This window comes from Cryptotermes secundus, unplaced genomic scaffold (genome assembly GCF_002891405.2).
Source record: "Cryptotermes secundus unplaced genomic scaffold, Csec_1.0 scaffold180, whole genome shotgun sequence".
Classification (NCBI taxonomy): Eukaryota; Metazoa; Arthropoda; class Insecta; order Blattodea; family Kalotermitidae; genus Cryptotermes; species Cryptotermes secundus.
In genome coordinates, this window is record NW_019718619.1 from 2,372,332 (window position 1) to 2,392,241 (window position 19,910).

The window sequence follows — 19,910 nt, forward strand, 5'->3', positions numbered from 1 at the left end:
CGTTTACAATTGCCGCTGGCCTTCGCAAGCGTAGTCATTCTCGGGCCCGGGTCCCGCGGGACTCGTGATCATATTTTATTGTCTCCGATTCGATACTTCCCTTTTCGAGGCGAACTGAAGAGAGACTACCACCTCGAACTGTTAGTCTGTTATTATCTGTTTGATCCTTTGCTACGAAAGCTGTTTACTGAACCGTTGCTTAGTAGTGACCAAGCCGGCTTTCAGGCGTCAGGTCATACTATTATTGCGATAATAAAAATGAGGATGAATAGAAAGGGGTACATCTAGTACATATGGAGGAGGTGTGAAATGGATAAGAAATTTATCCTGAAACCTAAATTTGAGAGGTCACTTGGAAAGGCATAGGCCTAGACGAAAGTAATAGGTTGCATGTGTTTAGTGTGAATCCATTTAATCGACCAGAGAATCATGTTGTGTGAACATGGTAATGAACCTTTTGTTTCCATAAAAACGTAGGATTTCTTCAAAGGCTCAACAACTAACTCCATGGAGACCAGTCCTTCTCGTGAAGCCACCAGTCGCTCACCTACTTAAGAATTTTCCAACATTTTATGGAACCAGCAGGTTCATTACTGCGTTAATAAGAGGCAGCTTCTCAAAAAGGACACTGCTCAGATACTTTGATGAGACTTTTGTCAAGCTGTCGGCCTTGTGGCTCGAGTGTCTGCGAGCTGAATGCCGTCAAAAGACCGCACGGGCTGAAAGCCAAACAAGAAAAATTGTGTCAGTTTAAGTCGTATGTAATAGCTGACATAATGTAAGACTACTGCCTGTTGTTGGTTATTGATGTGGCTCCATACAAAAGATAATGGTACAGTAGTCACAACTCAAAAAGATCACTTGTACTGCTTGATTCTTACGGCTTTCTATTTCTAGAGCTAATGACGGCAATTTGTTTTAAAGTAGCACAAATAGTCGCCACTGAAACACGTTGATCACATATGAACTACCGTTAACAGCTACATAATTCTGCCTATTATTGCTCAACATTGAAGCACTGTATGGGTAATGATTGATTTGTTTGTTTGCCTCAGACGTCGTAAGTACCAAATTAGCCACAGGTAACAGCATCCGGGTAATTAAATCTGGCCTTATATAGTTTTATTTTGCGAGTTTCTGAACCCAAGGGCAATTTTTTATACAATTGAATTACAAGAATTTTGTTAACAGATCTCTGAAATTTTCAACAGGTATAAAGTAATAGGCCGTGGATGTCCTTAGGGTTGTGAGATGTTGAGGTTCCCACATTTTCTAGAAAATCGGCTCATAGATTGCTGCAAGGTTGTCAGCCTTACACGCCGACCGCCCTTTACCACCCAAGAATATTCCTGGTACTCATTTCTGTCGAAGCAGGGCAGTAGTGTGGCTGGAAAGATTAGGTAAATTGAAAAAATCCACCTCATCGGGAATCGATCTCGCTACCTTCCGGCTTGTAGCACAGTGCCTCAACCAATTACGTTACCGCGTGCCCCTTGTTTTCAACAAGTATTATTAATTAAATGTTATTATTAATATCAGTGGAATTAAAGAGACTTGTGATATTGATGAAATATTGACCCAGATTTATAGAATATTTAACATTTAATGACAGAAATTGAACCAGTGAGTTGCTTAATGTTACCAGTGCTGGATACGGAATCAAAGTTTAATGTAATTAAAAAAAATACATTTTTTTGTATATACAGATTCTTTTCCTACTAGTTATAGACGATCTCCGAGAAATGTAATTTAACTCAGTAAAAAGGAATAACTTGAATTTTTGCGAGAGCCATCCTCTATCGCTGCAATAATTTGCTATTTTATATACTTTAAATGTTGCTCTGTTTACTTTTACCTACTTCGTTTGAATTTAATGAAATATTTGTATTTGGTTTTGAACTTGTTCGTTTATTTTTCTAGTTCAACTGTACGCTCCAATTTTTGCATACGTTAAAAATTGTTTTTATGCTTATGTAAATCTTGCAAAATATTTCTTCTTTATGTCACTAATTGCGCAGTGTCAGAAATATGAAGACTGACAACGATACGGCTCTAAGAGAGGTTTCATTTTTGTACATTAACCATCATCTTTATGACGGCCTACTGATGATTGCTGGTTGTTCGTAAGAAGTAATAAGACGAAAATTAATATTTCATGTATAATAAATCACATCATAATTTATTATTTATATTAATAATATGTGTCCAAATTATCAAAAGAAATTATTATTTTGTCACTACCTACTATCTTGGATTGTATATAAAATAGAAACGAAAGCTAGTAATCGGTGAAGAATTCATGGACACGAAAAGATTGCTCTTGCTACTGAAAGCCCTCATACGTTAAGTCCACTTGAGTCATATGGAACTGAAATGCGGGATATCTCACGCGAAGGACTCCACGGAAAAAGAGTTGCTTTTAAGAAACTGTAGTCACTAAGCTGTTCATGTAATTCTAGACTTTTGTGGAACCCTAAATATCAGTATTGCGTTTATTGTAGACGGCCACTGAGCCAGCTGAATCCAGTTCAAACTCTGACATCCCAATTACTGACATTCTCCGATTGATGCGACAGTTGCGTTCCAAAAAGAAAGTGGCGGTGGATGAAATCACATAAATAGAACCTGATTTGCCACTCTCCCCTCGCATGGCCACATAATACTGTATTCCTCTTAAGCTCCACCTATAACGACGAACAAGCAGTTTGCATTAAAACGAGCTCTATTGATGTTTGTCTAAATTAGTTAATCGCATTAAAATGAAGCAGAGTTTTGCTTACTAGCATATAAGGATAAATACCGACTTCAGAATCACAATCCAATTTACTATTATTTATTCAACTTTTTTCAAGTTTTTTCAAGTTTTCAACTACAATTTTATATACTTTTGTAAACATTTCTCATTATCTTTTTTTTCAAAGAAAACTTTCAATTCCGAGATCGTTTGAGACGTTTCGTAACATGTCCGTTTTCATTCTACGAACACCAAGAGCCAATTCGCAAGAGCCCAAATTACTGTTTGTAACAAAGTTTATTCAGTCACACAGATTACAAAGCACAGAACTATGGATGTGCAGGAATTAGAGGGTGTATGTAATGAAGTTGCCTTGAGGCACTGTTTGAGCATTCGCTTGACGGAAATGAAATACTCGAAATGCCTCAATTAATGCTACTGCTATCCTGGCCAGTACTCGAATATGTTTCCTCGTGAATTACAAAGCGGAGCCATAGCTCAAGCCGTTAGTTGCTGGGTTCCCACCGCGGCAGCCAGAGTTCAAACCTGGGTCTAGTCAAGTTGGCTTGTGGGGGACAAAGTGGCCCTGGGGAAGATTTTCTCAGAATACTTCGGTATTCCCTACCAATCTTCATTCCACCAAATTTTCCATCATCATAATCACCCGGAGCAGGCTACAATATGCCAATCAATGGCCGCCTAGCCGAGTGGACCAAGTTGGACTCCACCCCTCCCCTAAGCGAAGAAGAAAAAAAAACGGGGCCATAACGTTCGTTAAGTCTTATTCTTAGTCTAGCTCAGTGCGAAGCAACGCTCTAAACTGTATCTTTAAACCATAAAAAATTACTAATTATATGATTGTCACACATATGTCAATCCACAAGAAAAATATATATGGAAATGGGTCATCTGGGGAATGGATTTCTCGGGGGCAATCTGCCCTCAATGTCTCTTTAGTCATCCTATATTCTCCCCTAAGTTCTTATCCGCCTGAGAAGCCACTATCTAAAGCTCTCGGTGTATGGTGAATGTAGTAATGAAGAATCGATTTTCAAATTAAATCGTTGCTGGCAGCAGTCGATGTATCTCGCACACGTCGACCCCCTGCCTCGGTCCCTTATGATTGGCAACCTGCGTGATGGAAATTAGTTTTGAGGTGCTTCGCATGACGAATCGTAGGTACTCCGCTAAAAACTAATTTTAGTTTTGTTCCTTATATATCTGTTATCTGAATTTCTTTTGTATTTTTATCTTAATTTACTTAGGGACATACTTTTCACATTCTCCATGACAACGCTGTATGGTCTGCTTTCTTGGCACCACTCTATATTCATCTATGTTGCAATGATATTATTCATTTTTCTTCTATTCAGAAGTTAACAATATGTCGAGAAATAAGATCAGCGTTTGATAGAGAATAATATGGCAATAAACAGACGTAATCTGCTTGTCCTTATAAAAATGCTACATGTATATCGTACGCAATGTAAGTTTCTGCTGCACTGAACACAGTTTAATGAGCTATTACGGAAAACATATTTTGTTATGACGCCCGAAAGCAGGCATAGTGAAGTCAAGAAAGACGTTCAGTGCTAGACAACGACTTGGTAAACAGGGTTCTAATGGACACGTAAAGCCAGGAAATATATAAGTATGTGCTATTATGTATTACGATCATATGAGAAATTGTACATACCATTATGCAACTTGCAGCCTGAGAAAAAGATTGGACATAACCTTCAACAGAAACAGTAACAACTTGCAATTTAATTAAGTACATTAAGTTAATGTCCGAATATCGAAGAACAACGTTCTGATGCGCTGTCCTATTTCCCCTACGTATGTTCAGTGTACACACTGCACGTGAGTAATGCTGGTTGCATAGAGATTTATGCGCTGTTAACGAATGGTACGGCCCACTTCAGAATGAAAACATTTAACCACTAATTCCTTACATTTTAATTATTTGTCGTTTCGATAAATATCCCGATAATTATAATGTATTATTTTAACTTTTGTCTACACCTATAAAGGAGAAGATGAAGAGTTAATTTACTTTCATAAACTACAGGAATAAAATTACATTCAAGTACAACTCATTAACTAAACAAATATGCATTAATATATTTTAGGATGTTTTTTTTACCACAATTAAAAAACACGAGCATGCAGTTAATTTATTAGCTGCGTACTTTAATGGCCTTCTTCATAAATAATTTTCATGAGTGTAAAGATGAAGGTATGTTCGCAGAGCGCTCTGCTGCACATTATAAATATTCTTCTGACAAGTAAATAACTTTATTTACATTGCTGAGTCGTATCCCCTGTTACGCTACAGCTCTACGTCAGCGTAACCATCATTACGTCCGTTGTCGAGATGGGGGGGGGAGCACTCACACCCCTATGTTACAGTCACGTTCTCAAAAACACAGTTTATTGCTAGTTTGTTGAAATGTTGTGATTTCTAAATGATATTTGTAAAATTCACAATCATATCTGGCAAGGATTAACCTAGCCAGCATCTTCGAAAAGAATAATAAAATTTAGGTTTATTGTTTAGACTGTAATTCTGCAGAAACTGAATATAGCTAAATCTGAATCATTGCTTGTGTAGTTAACGTGATACGTTATACGTAAATCCCTGCTGCTTTTTATCCTAATAACTGCAATCAAAATACTTCAGTATCTTCCTTAACTTTGACAAATTAACTATGGTACAACATTAGCATAAATGGAGACTTCTGTACTGTGTACTTTAAAGTGTGTAGGTATATATGGAAGTCTACTAGGTTGTAGCAGGAAGGCTGACCTAGATGTAAATATAGAGCAAATTATATAAATATTAAACTCTGACCACCAAAATTGAGGGAAATATAATATTAATACTGTTAATAAATCCTCCAAAAATTTGTCAGAATTTTACTATTTGGGAATGATTTTAACAAATTAAATTTGCTCTCGCGAAAAAAATAACAGCAGATTGAAATCCTGGCATATTGATTGTAATTTAGTTTAGATTATTTTATTTAAAAAATAAAATAAAAAATAAAGCTGTCCATGTAAGAGGCCGTGAAGGTCCATAGGTAGAGGTTCTCATATTTTCTGTAGAAAATCGGCTCACAGATGGCTGTGAGGTTGTCAGGTTTACGCTCCAGCAGCGCTTTATCCCCAGAGATCTTGCTAATATTCATTTTTGTTAGAGGCTGAGTCGACCCCAGGCACATAGTGCCGCTGGAAAGATTAGGTAAATTGAAAAGTTTTAATGACCTTAACGGGAATCGCACCCTCGGCCTTCCTGCTTGTAGTTTAATGCCTCAACCAACTGCGCTATCGTGTGCTCCTGTTTATGCTTACTCATTTATGGAGCTGAGCCCTTCCTGAGGAGAAGCCAAATCTGCAGGTACTCAAGAATTTCCCAGCATTCTATGGAACCCGAAGGTTCATTACCGTGTTCACAAGAGCCCTCCACTGGTCCCTGTCCTGAGCCAGATCAATCTAATCCATACCAACCCATCTTATCTCTCTAAGATCCATTTTAATATTGTCCACCTACCTACGCCTTGGTGTTCCCAAAACGTAAAATTTATTTATAAACAGCTGTGATTCTAACTCTCGTTTCCCTTGTGTGTAAAAGTTTTTCTCTCACGGTAAATGAAGAGCAATTGTTGAGGGTGTGACTTCGGGTTAACCCCGAAAGTCGAAGTTATACGGTAGAAATGGCTATGGAAACTTAGGGCCAGCAATAGGTGGGAGCTTCTGAGAAAATGGTGCTGATAACACGAGAACCTAAATTCTAACGGGGATTTCCTGCAGTAAATTATCAACTATTAGCTTCCCGAGAAGGACTCCACTTCATGAGGTAATCTACATTCACCTAAAATAGCCGAAAAGTTCACTTCTCTGGAGAACCAGTAATGAATGATTTAACTATAAGTTATATGTTATTTCATCATCATTATCACAGTATCAGACGCGATAATGTGGAAACAATGCACTGGAATCCATGATAGTTTACAAATAATTATATTTTAAAAACAAATATAAATCACTCCGTCCAATGTGACCTGTAAGTTTTTTACTACGTGAAAACTCAACACCCTTACATGTTTCGGTCTCTATGGACTATCTTCAGAGGGCAAACATCACTACAAATAGGAAACCACCATCACATAAGTTGCTTAGACGTAAAGTACGTACACTTATATGCTACAATACATAGTACACAAAATAGAACACTTCACAAAAACACAGCAGTTTCCTGGGAATCTAAAGTTTTTTATAAAATTGTATAAAATTTCTTGATGCAAATTAAAAATGTTTTGGATTTTCAATAANAGAAGTGTGTTGTTTCATATTTGTAGTGATGTTTGCCCTCTGAAGATGGTCCACAGAGACCGAAACATGTAAGGGTGTTGAGTTTTCATGTAGTAAAAAACTTACAGGTCACATTGGACGGAGTGATTTATATTTGTAATTGTTAGTGTGACGGACCAGAATGAAACAAATCAAACTATATTTTAAAAAGTTCTGACGATGGGATATAACACTCAAAGTTACAGGGTTTCGGGGCTTTGTCCATCGTCCGGTGTACTAAAAAGTAGAGATCATAACGTTTCGGATACTAGAACTGTTTCCGTTCTCAGATGGAGTGGAAGGACACCTGCTCTGTTTTGTCCTTTAGATAGAGCTAGTTAGTTAGTTAATTATTGGAGAGGGTTGGTTTCCCCATGCACTTAGACCTGTATTGGTCCATTGTGCTTCCCTCTATGATTTCTTCCAGTCTCTATATCCTACAGGTACTGGTGCTTACCATCAGTCCTGCCCAGCCAGCGAGACCGGCTCTACTAGCTGAGAGGTATCTATAATGCTTCCCCCATCTACCAGAGGTATTAGAGACTGCTGTTTGGCGGGAAACGTCCGTAGTTTGGCTCAGTGACCTCCTTTGGAGGTCTGAGGTTCTTTTACGTGCCGTAAAGCTACGACACGGGACCCACGGCTTAAAGTCCCTCCCGGAGGACTTGTTCCCTGAATTAAAAATTCGACGACCTCCGCCGGGTATTTGAACCGGCGTACTACGAGTCATGAGGTGGGAACCTTACCTCTAGACTAGGGAGGCCGCTTAGATAGAGCTAACCACAGTCCTCTAGATTTCTAGAATACCGGATGATGAATAACGTTCAAAAACCAAATAGTTTTATGTAGAAATAACTAGTTTGTCATATCGGCAGGTTGCAAGAGATTGGTTTTTGAAATTCCTTATCTTCCACTTGAACCATAATTAGCCAGAGTTGTAAGTTAATTAAATTATGAAGGTAGCTGTCTTTTGCGAATCAACACCGTATGCCCCGTAAAAGAAAACCGACGTTTCGGAGGAACATACTCCTCCGTCTCCATAATCCAAGAGTGAGCCAGGTAGTATACCAACATGAAGCAGACAGATTAGCCCTTCATCTGATTACATTGCCTTATACCTGAGAAGCTAGAAATCTTCATGGGCAGTGTTGTGACAGCCTCTGACCATACTCAACAAACTATGTTTGAGGTGAGCTACAGGACAAGTAAAGTGAGTCCAGTGGATACAGAACTTTCACTTCTAGATCAAGTTGTCCTACAGGAAGAGGAAGGAACTGAATCTTCTCGACATTCTGGGAATACGAAATATTTGATAGGTTCTTTGATTATAAAACGACTCATTTTTCAACGAATGGGATATAAAATGTCGAATTATATGGTAAATGTCAAATAATCAGATGTAAAAAAAAATAGGAAAGGAAGTGGTCGTGACCTATTCTGTGGGTTTGAAGGAAAACCAAAAATACATTCATTCGAGTACATAAAGCTCTTCATATCGGGGTTCTTTGTTCTTATTTAAAAATTTTTTCTAACTACAGAACACCTTAGTGCGTCGACATTTCTAGAAATTCACAACTGTACACAGCCAGATTTTGTCAGTTATATCCGTGTCCGTTTGACTATAGTGATTATCGGGGGATATCACTGCTATCAACTTCATATAAAATTTTGTCCAATATTCTTTTCTCAAGGTTAAGTCCATATATAGATGAAATAATTGGGGATCATCAGTGTGGGTTTCGTCGTAACAGATCAACTACAGAGCAGATCTTTTGCATTCGTCAGATACTGGAGAAAAAATGGGAGTACAATGAGACAGTACATCAGCTATTCATTGACTTCAAGAAAGCCTGTGATTCAGTTAGAAGGAAGTATTGTACAATATTCTGATAGAGTTTGGGATACCAATGAAACTAGTTAGGTTGATTAAAATGTGTTTAAACGAAACGTATAGTAAAGTCCGTGTAGGTGAACATTTGTCTGATAAATCCAGGATAGCTTAAAACAAGGAGATGCTTTATCGCCACTCCTTTTCAACTTTGCCTTAGAATATGCAATTAGGAAGGTCCAGGGAAACCAGGTGGGACTGAAATTAAATGGGACACATCAGCTGTTGATCTATGCCGATGATGTGAATCTACTGGGTGATAATGTAGATACCATAAAGAAAAACACACAAACTTTAATTGACGCAAGTAAAGGGGATGGTCTAGAAGTAAACACAGAGAAAACTAAGTACATGTTACTGTCTCGTCACCAAAATGCAGGCCAAAATCATGACATAAAGATAGGAAACAGATGTTTTGAAAATTTGGCACCTTTCAGATATTTGGGAACAACGATAACACATCGAAACCTGATTCAGGATGATATTAAGAGGCGATTGAAGTGCAGTAATGCTTGCTACCATTCACTCCAGAACCTTTTGTCTTCTCGTCTGTTGTCCAAAAACTTAAAAATTAGAATATACGAAACTATAATTTTGCCTGTGACTCTGTATGGGTGTGAAACTTGGTCTCTGACATTAAGGGATGAACATAGACTGAGGGTGTTTGAGAACAGGATGTTGAGGAGAATATTTGGACCGAAGAGAGATGAAGTGACAGGAGACTGGATAAAACTGCATAATGAGCAGCTTCATAGCTTGTACTCTTCTCCAAGTATAATTAGAATGATCAAGTTTAGGAAGATGAGGTGGGCAGTTCATGTAACACGAATGGGGGAGACGAGATATGCGTATAGGATATCTGTGAGAAAGTCAGAAGGAAAGAGACCACAGGGAAGACTAAGGCGTAGGTGGGTGGACAATATTAAAATGGATCTTAGAGAGATAGAATGGGATTGTATGGTTTGGATTGATCTGGCTCAGGATAGTGACCATTGGAGGGTTCTTGTGAACACGGTAATGAAGCTTCAGGTTTAGCAAAGTGCTGGAAAATTCTTGAGTAGCTGCAGAATTGACGTCGCCTCAAGAAAGCACAGCTCCATGAGTAAGTAAGTAAATATCCGGGTCCGTTATAGCGAGAATTTATTGTGTTTAGATTTTACAGGCAAATGAACGGAGTGCTCCCAATTAATTTCATTTTATGTAATATAAATTAATTATATTACAACATCTGTTTATAACAAGCAATCTTCTCTAATAAAGTTTTATTGAACTAAATGGTGAAAGTAAATTAAGTTATAAATAATTCTGTATTTTAAACCATTTAAAGAAGTACAGAACGAAAATCTGACGCTGTCTTGCGGGAGAAGCTCAGTGGAGTGAAGCCGGGAAACCAAGAGAACAGATGGGATATGGATGTGCTTGCAGCAACCAACCAATTTATCATTGCGGGAGCTCATTTAAGTTGGAATCCGCCGCGCAATGATCACTCGGGATTAGGCTGGTGGTGACCTCTAGCGCACAGCGGTTTGTGTATCACTTCAGTGACCGACCAGTGCGCGTCCACGGCCTCTTTCCATGGGTTGCGCTGCACCTGAGCTCGCCCTGTTACGCTGTTCAAAACAGTTCCCAAGAAGGGAAGCTGTCTTCCTTTCTCTATTACTTTTGCTTTCGGTCTGCCGTTCTTGCTCATTTTCTTTCTTTCCCTCTTTCTTCTTTCTTCCTGCCCTACTCCTTTCTTTCATTCATCTTTCTTGTTTTTCTTTCCTCTTTTTTCGTTTTCTTATTTTTTTTCTCTCCTGCCATTAATAGCAGTGAAAGGAGATTGCTTTCTGCACATGTCGTCAGTTTCGTCGAATGAAATCATGAGCTCGTTTTTGGAGACGTGTGGTGTCGTGCGAGGGATTGTTGTTGCGGGCAACGAATACTGCCTCATGTGTTCCGTAATGCTTCCAAGCCGAAAAAATTAAAACCTTGTAGACTGTATAGCCGTTGCTCTGCAACGACTGCGAGATAGGCGAATATACCAGAGATATTTCTTGGCAACGGCTCTGTAAACACGATCCCCCAGCAAAGAATCGACGCGCAACAATAGCGGTATTGTTGGCAACGGGGTGTTTCTACGTGGTCCGTGCAAAGTTATCTTGAAGACAACTGGTGAGAGCAAGCCAGTTCCGTACGGGAGTCTGTGAAGAGAGGACTTGAGCCCGGAACAGACGAATAGCCATTGTTAGAGCCATTACCAGTAAACGTCAAATATCAGACTAAGAAAACTAGACTCTGTGCTCTAGTGAACTGTAAGGTTTGGAAATAGCGATAGTGTTATATTTATTTGTAATTACGACCTCTATAATTGGTCAATAAACATTTTCGCCAAAACAACCCCCGTCTATATTCACCCATAAACTTGCCAATATAAACAATATCTATCATCGTGTTGCAGGGATTAGTGTTTGACACACTACGATGTCAAAATACAATTTATAACATAGCAAAAAATTATAAATCATATGAATATTTCATGGGGAAGAAAAATAAGTAATACAAGGTTTGGGTGGGAATGCCAGAAGCAAACACATAACTAGGAAGTGCTAGACGTAGGCAGGAGAATAATATTAAAATGGATCTTAGAGAAATAAATATGGTGGTGTGAAATGGATTCATCAGGCTCAGGATAGGAACCAGTGGATGGCGCTTTTAAACATGGTATTTGGATACCGTGAAATACTGAGAAATCCTCGAGATCTAAGCAACTGGTGGCTTCTTAAGTAGGATTCAACTCCATGGAGCCAGGTATCATATTACATGCGAGTCCGCATTTTTCTGCCTTCTTCAGTTATTTTAAGAGCCGGTGGCAAATATAATACATTATCTCGTCGTAATCAATGGTGAAAAAGCCGCTTTTGAGCCACAGTCCTCCATAGAAGGTTCTTCTGGTTTGCATTCGATTTCCACTTCTCTGGAATACGAAAAATAATTTTTGTACATAGAAAGTTCGTCAGCCTTGTGTCCAACGCCCAACCTGTAGGACCAGGTACCCGTATTCATGCCCCTTGTGACAGGGTGGCCCAATTACATCCCCAGGCACCAAGTTCCCTTTTCATCGCCTTCTACATCTTGCATAGCACCGATGGAGGCATTGTAACCCGCCCCTACAAGGATATCTAATACACTATACAGTGCTACAATATATTTTATTATATAATAAATGACAAATGAAACATTGAATGCGACACTCCTTTCAAGGATAAATGTTTTTAGAAGACCGAACAAAGCAAGCATAGATCAGAGTTAATAACGTATGTTTTCGAAGGTTAGTACGGATTGAATACCTACAGAGAATTATAGGTTTTTGTTATATTTACAAATGGACGATGGTAATTATGAATAACCGACAATTATTCATAATTACAGGTAAAAGTGAATGTCATGACGTTTATCATACGCACTATTTCTTTTTTGGTAATTCTATATAATTTCAGGTTCATTCACACTTAAGGGAAAGATACATAAATTACTTGTCTGTAATCAAATGAAATACTTCGTACATGTATTTACTGCTCAAATGCAATTGTTTGTTCTTTCACGCATGAAAATATATGTGTGCCGTTCCTTCTGCCAGATCGTCTCTCCTAAATAGATATTAGCGAAATATCTAATTGTATTTCATTGGTTAGAACATCCACATTTCGGATTCATTGTAAACACAGACATTTAACAGGAGCAACATAAAATTGATTATGATTATGTTAAAATTAAACACTCTGCGGCTCCCGTAGCTAAGTCTTATGGAACCCAATTAAATTGATGGTTGAACAACAGGGCCTACTTATAGGCGGTTTGAATATTAGAGTGATATTATTACAGTTGTCAGTAGGAATTTTCTGATCAAAATCCAAAAATATTGTTACGTGTATTGGGGATGGATTTATTAGCACTTTGGTTACAATCTCTCTTAATTAGATCCAGTAGAGTAATATCGCTGATTTACACGCTTTACAGTTCACCGTCGCACAGCACTAGGATTCTTGTCTTCACTAGTCGTCTCCTTGCAACGGATCTCAACACTGAAACAAGCACTTGAAAACACTATGATGTTCTCTTGCCATTTCTTGTTCAATCACTGTGGACCTCAACTTCACTCTGCTGAACCCAAAACTGAACTTCCTCTGGCTGTCTTCCACCGAGAACTCACTTGAACGGAACTTTATTTAAAACTGAAAACCGTTATATCTGTAACTGTCGTTATATAGTCTTCGCACCGGCCACGCACGGAAAACACGGTCATGTTGCTGCATAAGGAAGACCACAGAGAAAACGAGCCACATGATAACTACCTCGCCAGTCCATTGACGCGCTGACTCTTGCCTAGCAACGACCTATAAACATTCATTCTATTGCTGAGTGCGCTTAAGTGAGAAGTTTATCGTGCCGTTTCCTATATACACGTTATATAATTTAATAATCCTTCAAATTATTCTCTATATTTTTAAGTGTTAATCAGTTTAGCTTCTGGTCTGGACACTAATTACGCGTAAGGAGGTGCTAAATGCATACAGAATTTTAATCTAAATCCAAAAGGAATGGATTGCTTGAAAGATATACGCGTAGATGGGAGGTTGATATTAGAATTTGTAGGAACGATTGCTCGGATATAAACGGGAGTCAACTGACTCAGGACAGGATCCATAACAATCGCTACTGAAGATGGTAATGAATATTCGAGTTCCATAAAAGTAGGGAATTTCTTCGACTAGCTGAGTGACGATCAGCTATTCAAGACAGACTCAGCTTCATGCAGATAGAGAAATAATGGCGGTTTGACTCTTACGATATTTCAGACCTTCTTCCTGTTGATTCATTAAATTGATGTACAACGGTAACACATAAATCCAAGGAAATCTAAAATTCGAGAATCATTTACAGTACATGTGTCTGTAAATCAAAATGTGACGCAGAATGTATCACGTTCTTTCGTATTTTCTCCTCACATCGAGGTTGTAGTAGTAATAAATATTCAACTAAAACATTAAGACATACATTTTATTGCTGACATTATTGTGGATATCATGATCATAAACAGCTGATACCATGTCATCAGAGGTGGAAAGAAATACAATTTAAGGCGTCAATACCTTATAAATTATAAAAGATATTGAAAGTAGAAAGTACTTTATTTAAACTGAATCAATTATGTTAATAGTGATCATCAGAATAGAAGAAAAACATTAAACTTCAACTAATTAGACTCCGACCCTGATGCATCGTAACGCAAATTAATCATACATGTTCATGTTCCACCTACACTGTGTGTGGACCGGTCAGATTCGGTAATATTCTTAGTGGGATGAGTCCACTTGGTACTGCAGCCAATATTGTCTAACTGTACCAGCCCCAGATATGCGACTGTGATTGTGGAGCAATTAATGGAATGAAGATCGGCAGGGGAAACCGAAATGCTCAGAGAAAACCTATTCCCAGTCCACTTTGTTCAACACAAATCCCACATTACCTGACCCGGGTTCGAACACGGGCCGCTGCGATGGGAAGCCAGCGACTAGCTACCTGAGCTGTGGGACGGCCGACTCGGTAACTTAGTTAACACATACTTATAGGATGTATAGGATTAGAGGAAATAAGCTTACTGGACGAAACTGTAATATCTTTAAATTCCCGGAAAATTTCTTACGGGAGTCGCTAAATTTGTCGGAGATGGCATCGTACTTCTCAAACTAAGCAGTTCATTCATAATACAGTCCTCAAGAAGCTAAAAATTACGTATAAAAATAGAAAATAATTATTTTAATACAACATGTGTGCTTGTCCGTTTATTTTATATCTATTTTAAGATACTACAGGCAGACGAGCTGAACCGACAAACAAAATTATTGAAGCCTTCATCATTCAACTTCCAACGTCTAGTGTACCACTTCTTGAGAACTAACAGTCGTTTGACGGTTCAAGACATATCTACCTATTTACGAAACCCGACAGCACACCACTGCACTTAGCCGGAACATTGGAATCCGGTCTATACCCTCATATCCATTTCAATACATACAAATTTTAATTCCATCCTTCTATATTTGGTTCCTCAAATGGCACCTTACTTTCAGTTTTTCCGTCTAAATTTCCATTCGCATTTCTGATCCTCCTCCTGTAAAACTATACTACATGTTCATCCTATCCTTCTTGAGTTTATCACCATAATAATGTCTGGTAAATAGTACAAATTATGAAACACTTCATTATTTGATTTTCTCCATGTTATTATTACTATTTACCTCTCATCATCATCATCAGTAATCTGTCAGACGACAGGTCCACAGTCTCTTCCAAAACAGTTTCTCCACTTAATGCGATCTTCTGTTTTTGGAAAGAGACTATCCAGGAAAAGTGATAATGTGGTAGTTTTTCCATTTGCTTTCCACATCGCAGTACAACAGCCGTTCAAACCACTCTGGTCACGCCTGTTGCTATACGAACTTGAACCATCTCGAGCATCATTTGCTCTGTGCTTCAAGTCGCTGCTGATGACGCTGCTTCCGGCATCAGTTTTTGGTTTTTGGTGTCTCTCTTCGTCTGATGCCTACCCTTTGATCTGTCCAGCAAGGGAGGCCCTGCCAGTAGCTACGCTACCGCTGGTATAGCTCTCAGGGTCCTTGGCATACTCAAACCCCCTCACCATTACCTCTCATATATATACATATATATATTTATATAATTCGTTTTCTTCTCTGGCACCTTCAGATTTTAGTCTTCCGTTAGAGTGAAAGACTAAGTTTAACTTTATTCGTTCTACTCCGTCACACTAGTTAAATACTATAGAACGATTTGACAACACCGTGGATTGTAACTGAAATGTATATCTATATGAATGCTTTTACATGTTTCCGTCAGTTATGACCATCCTCAGAAAACATAACATGTTGAGGAAACTGCCATTATATTGCTCATAGCTCATCAAGTTGAATCAAGGTTTTATATAAATATTTAATTAAGATAAAATGTGGTTGAGTTAAAGTTTATTAAAATTCTTAATATTTAAAATCTTAAGCCCCTTAGTTTCGTGTCTTCGTCTCTCTTCTATCAACGGAAGATTGAGGTGATATTGCCGTCCTTATAGATCCGGGCAGTGTTGTTTTCCCCTTTTTATATAGTTGGTTAAGAATCTGCAATTATATTATGGCTAATTTATATAAAAGTCTATTTACTTAATCAACATTGCAGTCAAAGAAATATTAAATATATACATATACTGACAACATTATCGCCATCTGTAAGTCGATTGTCTAGATAATGTGGGACCCTCAACGTCTCACAACCCTGTGGGCCTTCACGGCCTGGTACAGGGATAGCTTTATGAATGGTCTATACTGTGTTACATGCTACTACTAAGCATTTGCGTAGTCTTCAGAAATAGATTTACATCTGTGTGAATATTCTTATGAATATGAACCCCAAATTTTAAGTCATTATATTTCACATGGAACAAGAGGTGAATATATTGTCTGGAGTCTGCATGGATGAACGGCATAAGCGATGCAGACCCCTCGTCCAAAATCAAAGTAGAAAGTTTCAAACACGTCTACCAGATCTAATAATATATATAAAAATTAAGCAAAAATTTTCACACTATATCAGAGAAATAGTTATCTTTTCTGAGTAACTACATTTTCGGTTTAACTATGGCGAAGATTCAGATAAATATTCAAAAAACAGAAGTTCGAAACTGTTGGTCCTGTTGAAGAGCAAATAACTCATAAACGAACTAGTTTCTTAGTCTGTCACGGGAATTTTCCTCTGCAGCCATTTTTATGAAGCGCTTATGATATTTTGATGACTCTACGGATGACGGGTAAATATAATACCGCAAAAAAGTTATTAGATTGACTCTTTGTCATAAATTTCAAAGAATTTTAAGGTCCATATGGAATGCCCGCACTCTAGCAAAGAATAACGTTGAAAATCTAGGCAAGTGAAGTTTAATTTGTGTGAAATAAAAAGGGGGGGGGGACTGTGTGCCTGGTCACGGGATTGGATTGGCTTTCTCTCTGACGGTGTAGGTCGGCTCGTGTGACGGCTACAGAAGGAGAAATATGGCGGCTCACTGATGACGTATGCTCCTCAATCCGTCACTGCCACGAGCACTGCTCCTCTGGAATTGGATGGAGAGAAAGCTTTGGGGCCCAGGGGCTTGGTTAGGGGAGGCTTAGCCTATAGGAAATTACATACACTCACAGGAAATAAAAACTATGACCTCTATTGTATTTGTATCCTACGATGATGTCTATAATAATAGAAACATATATATATCAAACTTCCCCTCATTTCCTTCCGCACCGCGCATGCGCACATGTGTAAAGATAATTAACTTCTGTAGCACATTCAGTTTTTATGTTTTTCATAAAGTGTTGCTATAGTTACGTTTTTCGGAAGGAAATTTATAATGTAATGAAAATTATAATAATTTTTTTAAAGAATCTTGATATCAAAGTGGACTTGGGGCAACATTGCTTTTAATGGCAGGGAAAAAACTTAAAAAGAAAACTTTAATCATCATGACTGTGGAGTATTTCTCTTTGTAATATCGGTTTATTTTTTTTATCGCTTTTTGTTCTTTTTGTACTATGAATTGTTTATGACCTCGTCACCTTAGGGGAATGTTAAAGTTTGGTAGACGACTCTTGAAATTAGCGATTAAAAGGTTCAATTGACCTGAATGTCGTGATGGCTTCTCGTTAATCTAAATGTAATCCTGCTGCTTACTTTCAAACTTTAATTGCTAAATACTTCTGTATCTGAGGTCCTCACGGCAGTTCCCTTGAAGTATAAAGTACTCTGGGTTGTAACTCCAGGTAGTTCGGAGAGATCTAGACATTTCGGAACAGTACATGGCCTCCATACTCTTCGAGCTTGAAGATGGCGATATACTCATCCGAAACGTCGGGATATCTCCTAACTATACAACGTTACAACCTACATGACTGTACTCTGTATACGCGTGTATTTAAAATTCATACTTACAAAGTGCGTAATTTAGAGTTAAGAATCTGAAAATAGTTTTCCTGATTCCTTAATGAAATATTCGCAAGTGGATTTCATGGAAGGTTACATGCTTCCACGCCTGATCACTCTTTCTTAGCTGTGGCACTGGGTGTGGCTGAACTTTCGGATGTTCTTACTGACTCTACCTTCAGGGAGAAATGATTACCCGATGGCTATTGTGTAGTCATTTTACCTTGAAGGTGGAGAGAGTAATGATCTCCGAAACGTCTGCAAAACAGCCTACATATCGTCATCAAGGAACAAGACACAGAATGGGATCTAAATGTAAAAGTAAATTAATTTGTTTTCAAGTACTTCAAAGCAATCGCCTCAAAGTAATAGAGCTCTTCTTGAGAAGCTAACAGTTACCCAGCTAGTCAAGTCAATTCTCTCCACTTATGAAACCCGAAGTTTCATTATCGTGTTCACAAAAGCCCTCCACATTGAGAATCTCTTGTCAGAACTTCTCGGAGTGCCCTCAGGTTGCGACTGGAGGACACGGTCTTTAGATGTGGATGGAAACTGCGAGAGTTTTGAGCAAACAATCACGCAAAAGTAACGTGGAGTGGTCCTCCAATTAGGAAGTTAGTCGGGGCGCTGGCTCACAACGTCTCACCATAAAACAACAGCGTGTTACATAATGATGTACATGGCCTAGAACTGGGAGCGCTCTTAAACGCCGAAATGGACACTAGTGTTAGCTTTTTATAATGTGCGCTACTCCATTGAATTAATTAATTGGTGAATGTGTCTCTGTATGTATTAGAGAATAATGCACGAATTTAATACATGCAGCAAAATATTGTTCAAAACAGTTGAGACCTTGTATAATTCAGACAACTGAAACTTGCAATTCAATTTAGTGTGGGTCTATGATAGGCATGCTCTTATCCCAACAATCATCTAAATAAAAGAGTACCTTTTTTTCAGAAGGAGGCAATCTTCACAGATTTAATTTTTGTTACTTGAAGTGCCCCGGTGGGGCAAGAATTTCAACTTCTCCATGTCGTCCATACCTGTTCTCGGGTCCACCCAGCCACCTATCCAATAGGTACCAGGGGCTTTTCCTCCGGGGGTAAAGCGTCCGGAGCATGAAGCTGACCACTCATCTCCAGCTAATACAGAGGTCAAGAAAACATGGGTCTATACACCCACTCCCCCATATCTCTTCATGGCATAGTACTTAATTAGTTAAGCATAGGGATAACTTTACTTAGTCGAAGTTCTTGCATTGTTGTAAACGGCAAAAGGTAATGCAGTTCTACCTGATTATTCGTCACATCAACATCCTGCAGTTTGTTCTTTCGGGTTTTGAGATTACAATTTTAATTCAGTATTTTTGTAAAAGTAATTCCAGAAAAAGTATACGTCGATCCAAAATAAAAGTTTATTTTTTCGTCTATTGCATAATATTAAGGATCTGGTCAAACTGATGTAGTATTTCTTTAAACACCTTGCACCAGAGATCTTACCCTGAAACATTTGTTGCAGTTCCACTACTGACAGACCTAAGATGCATATACTGTTAAAGAAAGAAATGTTTATATTGAAAATCGGTTTCATATAGATATGGGAAAGGCTTGAAGTAGTGGAAAGGTTGTGAAAAAATAAGGGGGATGTCTCCAGAAGTCTGAGTGGCGCGAATGAGAAATGGTTATGGATTTTATAGCGTCATCAGTAGGAACCACTGGCTTTCATCGGAGCTTCCAAAATCCTGATGTGGCAAGAATGCGCGCGCATTTTGATGGTGCCATTTATATCGCGCCTCTTCTCGTTGCGGAGGAGCAGACTCAGGAATTACCGTAGTATGGGAGGCTTGAAAGCAGAGCTGCAAGCCAGCAGCTCCTACCCGCCAACACGAGGTACCGAGTAAAGCAAGGACATGGATCT

At 38.5% G+C, this 19,910-nt stretch overlaps 1 protein-coding gene across 1 annotated transcript in view; it reads right to left on the reverse strand.

Moving 5' to 3' along the window:
- Positions 1-558: 558 nt before the first annotated feature.
- LOC111861791 (homeotic protein antennapedia) overlaps positions 559-19,910 on the reverse strand; it is a 1,040,626-nt gene continuing 1,021,274 nt past the window's right edge. Inside the window, exon 6 of the transcript XR_002842328.2 lies at positions 559-719. The gene's annotated coding sequence lies outside the window, so the exon portion shown is untranslated. The remainder of the gene's footprint in view (positions 720-19,910) is intronic.